At 36.8% G+C, this 14,660-nt stretch overlaps 1 pseudogene across 1 annotated transcript; it reads right to left on the reverse strand.

Annotated features, from left to right (window-relative positions):
* Nucleotides 1–5,473: 5,473 nt before the first annotated feature.
* On the reverse strand, nucleotides 5,474–9,383 carry LOC101314384 (annotated as a pseudogene). The gene is made up of 6 exons (XR_184816.1): nucleotides 8,977–9,383; nucleotides 8,185–8,262; nucleotides 6,882–6,960; nucleotides 6,686–6,796; nucleotides 5,691–5,729; nucleotides 5,474–5,560 (listed from the first exon to the last, which is right to left on the reverse strand). The product of XR_184816.1 is annotated as an uncharacterized LOC101314384 (transcript).
* Nucleotides 9,384–14,660: the final 5,277 nt, after the last annotated feature.

Here is a 14,660-nt window from a genome sequence, read left to right on the forward strand (position 1 = left end):
TGTGCTTGCTTTTCACTTTCTTGACAAGGAACATCCAGGTTTCCATTGCAATTCATAAATCAATGCTAATAGCAATGTCTCTACAAAAAAAAAAAAAAAAAAAAAATAGCTACTCGCTATGCTTGCAACAATTAGAAACAAGCCTGCGAAGTAAGACAGTAGAAACAAGCCTGCGAAGTAAGACAGTTCTTAACTTCTCATGGACCTCCCCATAAAAGCCGTATGAAGCTGGTAATGTGTATGAAGTGTGAACAGAGCCGTCCCAAGTCCCAACTGCAATACATAGTTACTAGCGGGGTCCAAACTGCTACTGCATGCAAGTCCAGGATGACTTTGTTTTCTCAATAAAACTTATGCAATCATGAGTCAAAAATGTGGTGAGTAATTCATTTCACTTAAGAACTTTGATCACCAGTATCATGTCTCCATCTAACGAGAAGAATAATCCATGTTTGACTGAGAAACTTTTGGTCTTAATCAGTTAAACCACTGAACTGTTCAACCTCCGGAATATCAGCTTCTGGACCGAGTACATGAAACTTTCTGCTCTTTGCTTCTGCAGAGAGAAAAAAAAGCAGGCCATATAAATTCATTATCAGAAAGATCAAGGACCTCAAGTGAAGTAAAATTCATGGTATTAAGAGGGGACATGTGGGAGACGCAACAACTGCGCATATGTAACTCTACCAAAGATTTGCAACCGATGATCGGATGCTTTGCTAAGATCTGCAGAACTCAAGTCAAGGTGTTGTAAATGAGACAGACTAGAAATCCAAAAACTATTCTCACCTCGAGGCCAAAAATCATCTCATCCAGACGGAGATCGAGCAGATTGGAGAGATTCCTCAGTTGATAAGGAATCATTCCTCCGAACTCTGCTCCTGATAAGTAGAGATATTTAAAGGTTTAAGAGAACCAAGAAAGCTAGGAATCTGGATTCCATGAAATTCATTGTCACTCAAATCCAGGTGAGTTAGATGTTTCAAATCCAGCAAAGAAGGATTTATCTTACCACTCAATCTAGAGCTGTAATAAGAATCACTGAGGTGGAGCTCCAGGATGTGATCTGCTGCATCATCACAGACAACTCCAGTCCAGTAGCAACAGTCTCCTTCAGCAGACCATAAGAAAAGCCAATTTGAATAATCAATAATTTCTTTACACCGCACACCGAAATTTCCATTGCAGAAGCTAGTGGTTGCAATAATTAGAAACAACACAACTAAAAGAGAATCTCATGGTTACACAACATACCATTACCTCCAGGCCAAAAATCATCTCATCCAGACGGAGATCGAGCAGATTGGAGAGATTCCTCAGTTGATAAGGAATCATTCCCCCGAACTCTGCTCCTGATAAGTTGAGATATTTAAAGGTTTAAGAGAACTAAGAAAGCTAGGAATCTGGATTCCATGAAATTCATTGTCACTCAAATCCAGGTGAGTTCGATGTTCCAAATCCAGCAAAGAAGGATTTATCTTACCACTCAATCTAGAGCTGTAATAAGAATCACTAAGGTGGAGCTCCAGGATGTGATCTGCTGCATCATCACAGACAACTCCAGTCCAGTAGCAACAGTCTCCTTCAGCAGACCATAAGAAAAGCCGATTTGAATAATCAATAATTTCTTTACACCGCACACCGAAATTTCCATTGCAGAAGCTAGTGGTTGCAATAATTAGAAACAACACAACTAAAAGAGAATCTCATGGTTACACAACATACCATTAGGCCTCCTTTCTTTTCTGTTTTCGCTTTTTCTTTACACCAGTGCAGGAAAATTTGGTTGAATGGCCGGCCGGACATACTATGCTGGTTCTTGTTCATTATTCAACCAGTTCTCAATGCATGGCTGCTTGTGGCACAAGGCCTACATACAAAAGTGTATCCCCCACTACGGTTGCAGGCCAGAGGAAATGGTCAACACAATCTAAATATAATTTGACTATGCAGATGGGTTTACGCAGACAAAAAGCTATCTTGCTCATGAACCATTTTATCAGCTTTAGACCATAGGTTTATATAAATTCAAAATTTCACTATATAATCATATTTTGGTTAAATGGCCTGGCTATATGATGATATTTTTGTTTTGTTTCTTTTGCTGATTGAAATATGTATTAGTTGGTCAAATTCAGATTATACAACTAATGGTACTAATCTGATTAGCATAAGTCAGACCAAAAAGAAGCGCAGAAAGATTCTTATGGTTATCAATTTCTAGGGTCCATCTATTTAAGGAAAATAATAGTAATAACAATGAGATGATCAGCAAGAATGGTTTAAAGTTTAGTAATTACATCATATCAGAGAGCTTATTGATGAAATTCATCAAGAAGCAGCTACCATCCAGGAGGCTCAATTATAACAGATGGTAGCTGCTTGTGGATGAACTTCAACAAACACCCCTCCTTTTTCCTTCTATAGTGACAAAATCAACAACAAATTTACCCAATTAATTTTAGTTGAACGCAAGCAAAAAACAATTACTACTCAACTTGAGTTGCAGTAAGAAAGCAGAAAGAAAAATTTAGTATCGGAGATGAACCTGCAGAAATGAATGATGGCCATGAACTTGTTTTCATAGGATGAATTGACTACTCCCTCTCAAGTCTTAGGCTGCTGCGCTCCTCTTCCTGACGCCAAGACTTTCTTCTCCCCAAGCAGGATTACATCATGAACCTAAAATGTTGGAAACTTAACAAGCAAACCAGCCCAAACTGTAGTCAGACTCCAGTACTAGAAAGTACCCAGGAGGCCACTTCAATTGGGATATCAATCTTGGGTGGCCAGGCCAAGCTATTCCATCAATATCATCAACAATGGGTTCAGTGATCACTCGAGCAAGAGAACTTGTTCTCATACTAGAATATCAACTACAATACTCATCTCTATGCAGTTTGCAGTGATGTGATATTGACAAAAACTTCAGTGATGTTGCCGAAGCATCTTGGTAATTTTCCCAAGAGACCATTATCTGCAAAGTCTAAGATCTGGAGGCAGTGATGTGATATTGACAAAAACTTCAGTGATGTTGCCGAAGCATCTTGGTAATTTTCCCAAGAGACCATTATCTGCAAAGTCTAAGATCTGGAGGCGACTTGGACTACAAAAGTTGATCCGAAATGAATCCTTGAAAGTTGAAACATAGTAGACCGAAAGCTAAGCACCAAGTTTGAAAAGCTTTCCCCATCCATATAGGAGAAAGCTTATTTCACTAAGGTCAACCACTAACAATTCTGGACAGTTCTTCAAGGATTGAGGTAGTTTTCAAGAAAAGTGATTGTTGCGCAAGTGCAACAATAACAGGTTCCCCAAGTATCCCATAGAGCTTGGAAAATTGTTGTTTTCCAATGCTAAGGCTATCAAATTAAGCCAATTCATCCAACAATCAGGAATGTTACAACTGAGATGATTGTTACCCAGATGAAGAAAACGTAGTTGTTTTGGCCCAGGTGTGGTATCACAAGAGAAGTGGATGGCAGATCCAGAAAATGATGAACTGAAAAGATATAGTACGACTCCATTGGAAGAAAAAAGCAGCAATGAACTGGTTAGAATTTATATCGGTTACTGAAGATGGGGCACAAACTATTTATTGAATCTCCGCTTGTAATTGACTCTCGGTGACATTGAGGTAATGTAGATGGGAAGATATGTTCCAAAACCAGGTTTGAATGGTGCCTGAAATTCCTGTACAAAATAGTCTTAGATACTGCAGTTGTATTTGTCTTCGAAGCCTTGAAGGGAGTTCAAGCCTCAAATCCCAATAATCTAACCACAGGCTTCCAACTTGAAATGGAGGAAGGCAATCTAGACTTGTTTTCAAAGTCAATGAGTCTCCTGCTGCTGTGAAGGATTTTAAGTGAAGGGATTGAAGACGAACACAAAACTACAATCTCCCATCACCACTTAATCCCATCACTTTAAATCCCATAACCTTGAAGTTCCTTGGAGCATCCTAACGTCAGAGTCAAGATCTGGATCATTTTGGTGTTAATTTGGTGTAAAGTCACAACTGAATCTCTAGGCAGTCCTTCAGCCTTTGCAAGCATGTTGAACAGCAAACATGTAGACTGTAGTATCCTCTGTAGAAGCCTGACAAGCTCAAATGGAAATTGAGCTTAGAAGACACATATGACCTCTATACATAATGGTACGACTTAATGGAGCTGCCTCTATAGTTTCTCTTCAAGACCACAGAGTACAGACCACTCAAAAGGATTTGTAGTAGTTGTATCTCAGGAACCAACACAGATGACAAAATCAGCACGGGTATTATGTACATGGCCACAAGCTTTTCTGTAATTCTTCCACTAATGTCTTGATACAGTTCGCTGTGTGCAGAGGGATAACTTTTCAAGTGATACTTCCACTTTAAAGTCACCCATGCTACTTGTCACCATGAATGAATTCGCAAGAGCCTGACCAAAACTAGTAACCCCTTCTTGATTCTCGACCTTTGACATCAGCATTATATTCTCTATCTTCTCCTAACACTTTCCTGACCAGGGAAATCATACAACCTTATTCAGATTTGCCCACCCCACGATGTCCACTGTCCTTGTCTATCAACATTCGAAGATCCAACCACTCCAGAATATTGACATGCTTCATCAAGACTGCAGATTACTCACATTCACGACATACCAAACCTAGCCAGAACCTTCAAAGTACTCCACGAATAAGCTTGTGTACTAATATACTCAAAATACTTCATAGTATATGTATCTGATGAAATAAGGTAACAAATTATTAACAAGCATAAGTACACAAGCGCCAGTTGGGAATTAACCTTTATTCTAAATATCCTAACTTGAGAACATTAGACAAGCAATAAACATCAAAATGTACCCGACTGAGATACCATTGTCAATAGTATCTCAAAGTCAGGGGAAAGTCTAATATATTGATGCATGAAAAGTCTCATTAATTTTGATTTGACGTCTTCCTATTTCATGGGACATATATGCAAAAGAAAAAATCAGATGATCATCCAAATATCAAGCTAGTATTGCCTAAATCCAGTTACAACCATATAAAGGCTTCCTGTGTAAACTAAAATGTCACGCTAGTATTGCCTGATCCATAACTTTCTCCCAGTAATTATAATATTACTGTAAGAATATTTTTCTCTAGATGCGTAAACTAAAATGTCATAGCCTGGACTACCCTTTCTATCTGTCATAGCTTGTATACATATATATATACTTATTTTTATTTTTTTCAGAAGAATGATATTTACCAGTTGCATAAGCCATATATGCAAAAGAGAGAATTACATGATCATCCATATTCCAAGCTAGTATTGCCTACCTTAAAGGTTACAATCATATACAGAGTTCCTACCTAAACTAAAATATCATAGTCTGGACTCCCCTTTCTCTGTCTTTTTTTTTTCTTTTTGTTTTTAGCTTTCTTTAAGTCATCAACAGCAAACTACTAAGACCATACCAGACAAAATCCAGGCCAATCAGCCGCATTTTACTGGCCTTTGAACATACGACTTGTTCGGATCTTCAGTTTTGAGTTTGGGAGGTCGAAGTTCTCCTTTCTTGGCCTGAATGCACACAGATATCAGTATATCGCCGCTATTATCATTTTGTTTCAACTCAAACTGGTAAGTAAGAAACAGAGGTAGATTTCTTTATTTTGCAATTAAATAAAAACCAAGTAACATTGCAACTCACCTTCTTTCCACCCTTCATAAAATCTCACCAGCTTGAAACCTGATCATTAACAAATAAAGTAGGTCAAATCCAAGTCCCGATGAAGGAGTTAGCTTCCAAGGAAAAGATATGTATGAGATCAGCACTACTATTAAATCTCTGGTAATAGATTTTTCAATTAAGTGTTTATACTGCATGATGAGAAAGAACTTAGCCATAAATGTACAAGTACAACATATCTCCATGTATTCATACTACTTGTACACAACACGAAATCAGATGAATTCTAATAAAAAATAAACAAGGAAGGTAGTTTCGCAGCATTGTACTTTAAATTCTAAAAAATTATAGTAGATATCTAATACATATTTTAAAAGAATGGCACCTCAAAAAAGAATTAGGTCTGAATTTTAAAAAAGAATGGCATAAAATAGCATGTACAATGTGGGGGTGGTTTGAACTCCCTAAGTGCGCAGCTACACAGAGTGTTTAGAAGAACAAGTCCACAAGGAGACAAACAATGTATGTGATTGACATGGTCCAGTTTGGTGCTTCTTTGTGGCCATGTATCTATAATATTTCATTAATATAACTATGTATATCACTGCTCGTATCTCCTGTTTCTTATCGCTTATTTAACTCATCATTCTTTTACAATATTGGTTGAATTTTAAAGGTAAAAAAGCAAGCAGTTGAACCAATTTTCCAGTTAGACCCTGTACCTTTCTACACAATTCAGTTCAAAAACCTTATGAACAGAGAAAAAATTTCAGATTCAGCAGAGTATATATTAACCTAGGACCGACAGTGACATCTTCCATTGACCTTAGATCACACATAGTCTTATCTATGAGAACAATCAAGGACATCCAACAGATTACACTTACAAACATTGAGCATACAAACGAACTTGTAAAATCCTGCTTTAAGGAACCAATTATAATTACCTCACAACAATGAAAAGTTAAGCCCATGACACATATTCCTATCCAAAATTGAAAACGATAGTGACATACCCTTTTTGCTCTTGTTCCTTCCCATTCTGCTTCATGATCTTGTTTTCTTTTCCACATCTCTTTGGCTTCTACTTCATCTTTTTTTTTCAATCGTCCTTCCTCCTCTGATATCTACATGGCAATGAAAGATAAAGGAAACTATGAAACCTTAAAAAAATATGGCTCAGTAAAGAAAACATTCAAGTTTCTAGCATACCCTCTTTTGCATTTTTCTCCTCCGCCATTCTGGTTCTGTTAAACTCTTCTGACTGCTCATACTCTTGCTCATATTTTCCCTGAAACATATATCAAAGCAAAATGTTTACAATTTTATTGTAGAGGAAATGGAAAAGCCCAATAAAATAAATCAAATGAATGAACTAAGGGCCGGTGTTCCCTCCATCAGACAAGAAGAAAATCAATGTAAAACAAATACATGTACAAGAAACCATATCCTATGCACATACATAAATCTTCTGTTCAAGTTTGCAGCAAAATTTCATAGGTTAGGGGTTATTATCTTAGCCCAGGATCAGCCTAATCCTTTATACTGCATACCTTGTCTGGATTTCCTTTACCATTATCATTTGTGTATCACCATCCTAGGTCTGTCATTTTCAGGTAATAACTAATTCTATAAGGTTCTGGTAAATGAAAATCCTTCAGCTTTGGGTAAAAGGAAAAAGGCCAGAGTCCTCTGGGGTTGTGGGGTGTGCTAGCTCTAATTTCGTTGGTGTGGATGGAAAGAAATAAAAAATTATTGAAACCTATGGTGGAGAGTCAAGTTCTGGGCATCGTTATGGGCTTCTACTTCTAAGGGTTTTAAGGATTATAATCTTACTTCCTTTATTCTTAACTGGCAAGCAGCTGTATTGGTCAAGATGATGCAAATATATACACCATCATCATGCAATTACCAAAGATATATGGGAACTGAAAATACCTCATCGACCAATTACTTTATTTTAGAAGCTGTATCTTTCTTCAACTGCATCTTCCTTGTTAAGAACATATTAAGAACAATATGGGATCCTTCCCACTCCCATATACAATCACTCCACCAAGGAAGAATTTAACAAAATATCGTAATAAGGAAACGATGTTAAAAAAAAAAAAGACAGAGACCAAATATTGGAACGTAATGACCAAAAGAAGATAACACATATATAAGGTATGAGACTGAAATGAGATTTAAAAGGTATAATTGGACAATGCAATGCTTCTAAAACTTTTAAGCATCAAGATTTCATCCAAACCTTTAAAAGGTATAATTGGACAATGCAATGCTTCTAAAACTTTTAAGCATCAAGATTTCATCCAAACCTATATAAAAGACTGTATATATAGATTATGGCCACATGAGTTACAAATATTAGCAAAATAAAAGATTTGATTGTCTAACCTCCTGGTTTTTTTTTTTTTTTTTTTTCTATTTTTCATATGAACTTTATATAAATGAAGATTCTATCATACATAGGAAAATCCAGACACCAAGATGAACACAAACAAAAATTTCTGACCTTTGGCTGCAGAGACTTGGCTAATGATATAGTCCCTTTCTTGTTGATCGAGTAAAAGTTGGTGAGCTTTCGCCAATGCTGAAAATATATGGATAACCCTATGTTAATTTAAGCATACATTACTAAAGACAGCATTGATATATCCTCAATGTATAACTGAGAGTTTTCATCGATGTTTCTGTCTAAGAGGACTAACATATTACCAAATACCAAACTTTCACCAGTTGCTAACCAACAATGGCTTAATGTATCTAAGGTGATGTCAATCAGAGAGAATGTTAAAAGTAAATTTTACTCACATAAAACACAATATATAACTGATAAAATTGAATATCGCTTTCTTTTTCTTTTGAATAGAAAATCAAAGACTTCACTGAAAAAATCTGGTAATTGAAAACCTTCACACGTCTCTGTCAACAATCTAGAGCAAAATATCAACTGTTAGTTTATTGCATCAAGAATACAAACTAGAAAAACACAGCATGCAAAACTCAGCTTAGATCACAGGTTCAGGCCAAAACTGACGGGATGAATTTCATCATTAGTATAATGGATATAAAGAATCAAATTCTGAGTCACAAACCTACTTTCAGTTCTAAAATTCAGTATAATCTTACAATATCTTCAGATAAGAATGCCATGCATTAAAATCATAAAAAAATTCCATCTGATTCAGAATGTGTCCACAAAACAAGACTAATGTGATACTGTTACGTTAACAATAACTAAGATGTCCCCAAAATTTCCATCTCATCCAATAATCAGGAATGTTACAACTGAGATGATTGTTACCCAGATGAAGAAATCGTAGTTGTTTTGGCCCAGGTGTTGCATCACAAGAAGTGGATGGCAGATCCAGAAAATGATGAACTGAAAAGATATAGTACGACTCCATTGGAAGAAAAAAGCAGCAATGAACCGTTGAACTGGTTAGAAATTATATCACTTACTGAAGATGGGCACAAACTATATATTGAATCTCCACTTGTAATTGATTGTCGGTGAGATTGAGGTAATGTAGTTGGGAAGATATGTTCCAAAACCAGGTTTGAATGGTGCCTGAGATTCCCGTACCAGGTGGTCTTAGAAGCCATGAAGGCAGTTAAAACCTCATATCCCAATAATCTAACCACAGGCTTCCAAGTTGAAATGAAGGAAGGCAATCTAGACTTGTTTTCACAGTCAATGAGTTTCCTGGCGCCGTTAATAATTTTAAGTGAAGGGATCGAAGACAAACTGGCTTCGACGACGAACACAAAACTACAATCTCCCATCACCACATAATCCCATCACCTTAAATCCCATAACCTTGTAGTTCCTTGGAGCATCCTAACATCAGAATCATGATCTGGATCATATTGGTGTTAATTTGGTGTAAAGTCACATCTGAATCTCTAGGCAGTCCTTCAGCCTTTGCAAGCCTGTTGAACAGCAAAAATGTAGACTGTAGTATCCTCTGTAGAAGCCTGACGAGCTCAAATGGAACTTGAACTTAGAAGACACATACGACCTCTATACATAATGGTATGACTTAATGGAGCTGCCTCTATAGTTTCTCTTCAAGACCACTCAAAAGGATTATCTCAGGAACTAACACCGATGACAAAATCAGCACGCATATTCTGTGCAGAGGAGGTCTCTGTACTTGGCCAAAAGCTTTTCGGTAATTCCTCCACTAATGTCTTGATACAGTTTGCTGTCTGTGCAGAGGAGTACAAACTCTCTAGAAGGCTCTTAAGGATTGAGACCGCTTCATCTTTTCCTAGACCCCATAGTTTACATACTCCTGTTAAGACACAGATTTTTGCCGTGGTTTGGACTACAACTGCTAGATAGGGTAGGGTCCAGCTGGACTTTCACCAGTGATCATCCATACAGTTAGTCCCACTGAGCACTACATTGGCAAGGTTGGTGGCTGCAGCGCAGGTAGGATGATGGGATTTGGTTTATGAATTCTAGGAACTTGCTTTCTTACTTCTGAGCTAGAAATAACTTTTCCAATGATATTTCCACTCCAAAGTCACCCGTGTTACTTGCCACCATCAATGAATTTGCAAGAGCCTGGCCAAAACTAGTAACCCCTTCTTGATTCTCGACCTCTGACATCAGCATTATATCTGTCTTCTCCTAACACTTTCCTGACCTCAACATGTCAATTTTACCTTTCAAAATAGGGACAACTTTATTCGGATTTCCCCACCCCATGATGTCCACTGTCGTCGTCTATCAAAGTTGGAAGATCCAACCACTCCAGAATATTGCCATGCTTCACCAAAGACTGCAGACTACTCACACTGACGACATACCCAACCTAGCCAGAACTTTCAAAGTACTCCAAGCATAAGCGTGTGTACTAATATACTCAAAGTACTTCATAGTATATGTATCTGATGAAAATAAGGTAACGAACTATTAACAAGCATAAGTACACAAGCGTCAGTTGTAGATTGACCTTTATTCTAAAAAAAAAAAACTAACTTGATAACATTAGACAAGAAATAAACATCACATGATCATCCATATTCCAAGCTAGTATTGCCTAACTCAAAGGTTAGAATCATATACATAATTCGTAACTAAACTAAAATATCATAGTTTGGACTCCCTTATATCTGTCTTTCTTCTTTTCGTTTTTAACTTGTTTAAAATTTCTATGTTCCAATCAACACCTACACAAGAAGTACACAGGAAGAGAAGTGCAAGGCTTCACCCCCACAGAAACTCCAATCAACACCTACACAGGAACTCAAATGCAACATGATAGAACTATAGGAAATTATGATAATGCACATACAAAACACATGTGAAAAAACAATTACCACACAGTTATGAATTAGACAGGGGCTGATTCTATAGTTCCATGGAGCTGCCAACCGTGAGCCGCTATGGAAACCCTGAAAATGGCAGAAGCACATTAGAACCAAGTAATAAATTCAGAATTAGACAGACACCACGACAACTAACTGGCCACAGACACGTTGCTTTATGACACAAAGCATTGGATGATTGACCTCACAAAACAATACAGTAGGATTCAATACTTGATTGACCATCATCATCTCTTGATGGACCATGACTCCCCTATTTGCCAAATAATCAGCCTCGGTATTACCTTCCCTATACACATGAACTGCATCAACCATCCCCTCCAAAAAAGGCATCAAGAAATCAAGCAAATGCCAATACGGCATAATCTCGCGGGGGACAGCAATAGTACGACACAGTGCCTTTATTAAGGTTGTGGAATCAGACTCTATAACCAGCTTAAACCCCGAATCCATAAGACCCAGATCACAGAAAGTTTTTATCCCATCAGTTAGGGCTAAAAACTCGGCAACCAAAGCAGTTTGAACCCCGTAACCTCTGAAGGTTTGGAAAATGACATTTCCGTTTGGGTCCCGGAGAATGGAACCACCGCCGGAGAGACCGGGGTTGCCCTTGGATGCACCATCGGTGTTAAGCTTTAACCACCCCGGGTTGGGTGGCTCCCACCGAACCCAGTTCCTGGGTTTCTTACCCCGGTGACGGTGTCGCTGCCCATCATCGGGGTGATGATCAGGAACAGCAGGCATCAACACAGTCGCCATTAAAACCAGCGATGAAATTGAGATAGAGAGATCGGTACCTTGTGATACCCAGAAGAATTGAGCGACGAAACAGAGCGTTGAGAGAGAGAGAGAGAGAGTGAGAGCGTTGATACAGAGCGCAGACGAGAGATGAGACCGTTGGGCTATATTTATCAACTATTAATGAAGCAGAAAGTTTTTTTTGACTTTCTCAACGGTTCAATTTTTGAACTGCTGAATTACTTTTTCATCGTTACATTATAAAACACTATTAATTAATATTTAAAGGTTTTAGTGGTAACTTAATAATAATAAAATTATAAAACAGAAAAAAGAAAAAAAGCAAACGTGCAGAAATTAGAGGTGGGAGTCCTAGATTCATGGATAGTAAATCTGTAATAACTACTTTTATAACTACAATGGTAAAAGAAAATGTTTCAACAAAATTAATTTAAAATGTCTCAATTTAAAATAATTTTTTTTGCTATTGTTACTTTCTTTCTAAAAAAATAAATAAACTAAAAAAAAGAGCAAATATGAGACTATTAAACAATCTCCAGTAAGAGAGGGCTAAATTTTAGCCCAATTAAATATTTTATGATTTCACATTATATTATTAAAATAACATTATTTGGATTTGGACCAAGATAAATATTTGAGAAATTTTTTTTATCTTATTTATTTTGTTTAGTTGATAACATGTTTGGCTTATATTTTCAGTGCCACATGTCTGTTTGCAAGTGAATTTATGGATTCCCCGTTGGATGTAATGTTGACGTAGCAAAACTAATCATTATAAAGATTATCATCAGATTTTTGGATAAGTTTTTTGAATGCTGCGTGTCATATTGTGATCGTGTGGTATTGTGATCAACTCCCTAGATTTTCGATTAGATTTTATGTCCACGTGGCAAGTCTATCTACATCTTTAGACCTTAACAAAAAGGGTTGTTTCGATAACATATCTCACCATCTCTAATATCCTCTCTCAAATCTTTTGTCAATTACATTTTGCAATGAATTCCAACTGGTTTTCTCAGTGGAATGAGAGGCTACATGAGGATGAGGAAGATTAAGAAGATGATGCACAGAGACGAAGAAATACAACACAAGTGTAACATCCTAAAGTAGCTAATTTGGTTTACTTAGTATTAATCTTTGTTTTTTTAAGTTTTTGGGGTATTTTATTTTTTAGTTTTAAAAAAAAAAAGAAAAAAAAAAAGAGCTGCGTTTAAGAAGGAAACGCAGTCGTATTCTTTTGGTTTTGTCCTTTTCAAACTGAATAGTCAAAGTGAGCAGGAGGTGTCACTCCAGTTTTTCTCTAGAAGCATGACGTGGAGACCTATAAAAGTAAGAGTTGGAGGGTCTATGGGTCTAGGCTCTATGTGGATTAGAATGGGTGAGAGAGAGAGGAAGTCGGCTGAGTGTTTGATCAAAACCAAGAGTGAGAGGAAACGGGACATGAACTAGAAACACAGAAGTACAGAGAGAGAAACACCCCCTTTCAATTTCGTTTCCTTTAAAGGTAGAATCAATTTTGCTATGGCTTTATATCAAATTTGTTTCTATGTGTTCTTAAGATTAGCTTCTAATTACTTTGATTCTTGATTATTGTTTTGAGTATAATATGATTCCTTTGTTTGATTATAGTTGGTAATTTCGAATTCTCATATTTGTGTAGATAGGAATCCAAATTCGAATAAGTTGTGTTGTTTTGATTAGAATCGTTTTAGGCCCAGTTTAGGGGCACTTTTTGAGCTGCTTTTGACGCCAGAAGCGCTTTTGGTCATAAATGGGGGTGTTTGGTGACTTCTGTAAACCTGATTTTGAGCGAATCGCTTCTCCCAACTTGGGGTTGTTGAGAAGTTACAATTCGTAGCTTTTGGAACTGATTATGCAGAAACCAGAATTAAAACATGGAGCAACTTAATGAATTATAACAATAAACCCATCTTGTCCTCTTGTTTTTTCAGTCAAATACATATCCATTCATTCATCTCATATCGTTCAATCTTGATCATCTTCAATTCCTATTCTCGAGATCTCAATATGCGAACAACAAAGACTCCCAGCAATTACTTCTGGGAGATTTTAAGCAATGTTCTACTGAGCATGAACTCTAATTTAAACTTTGACATAATCTGGGATTTTGGGATGTATGAATTAAATGAAAGAGAAGCAAGGAGTAAAAGAGTTTGCTATTGTCTGGGTTTGTTTCTTTGGATAATCAAATCGGCCTTTGGTGATACCCAAAATGAATTCTGGGTTTGGTTTTTTATTCGGATAAGATGGAAGAGATGGAGGGGATGAGAATATAGCATAAGAGCATAATAAAAATCTAGACGAACTGAGATCAAAGAAGATTGAAGGTTTTATCTGGGTTTCAGAAAGAACAAATTGACACCTTATCAAACAGATAAAAAGTTTTCTGGGTTTCAAAGATATATAAATAATATATCCATCATTCATGTCTGATTTTGTAATTTTACATAACCACAACACTTTTGAAAAATTGTTCACCAAACACTTAAACTGAATTTCCTCGCAGCAAAACCAAAAGCAATTCTGACCACAGCAGATTCAAAAGCAATTCTGCTCACAGCACAGCTGTGCCAAACTGGGCCTTAGTTTGTTGCTCAAGAACCTTGTTGTTGAGTTTGGGTGTCCAAAGTAAATTGGGTTTTTTTGATTCCTTGTTTGTTATGTTTAAAATGATTTCATGTTCTGAAAATCTGTTCCTTTCCGTTCTGAAGCTTTAGAACTTGTTTTCTTACTTCAAAAGTCGAATTAAAGCTTCCAAAATCAAGTTTTAAGGTTGATGTAAATTTCCAGAAATTTTGCAGAAAAGCTTATTTTCTTACCTATTTTAAGGCATGATATCTCTCGCTCGGGTCTTTGTTTTAAAATCAG

This window comes from Fragaria vesca, linkage group LG5, assembly GCF_000184155.1.
Source record: "Fragaria vesca subsp. vesca linkage group LG5, FraVesHawaii_1.0, whole genome shotgun sequence".
Lineage (NCBI taxonomy): Eukaryota > Viridiplantae > Streptophyta > Magnoliopsida > Rosales > Rosaceae > Fragaria > Fragaria vesca.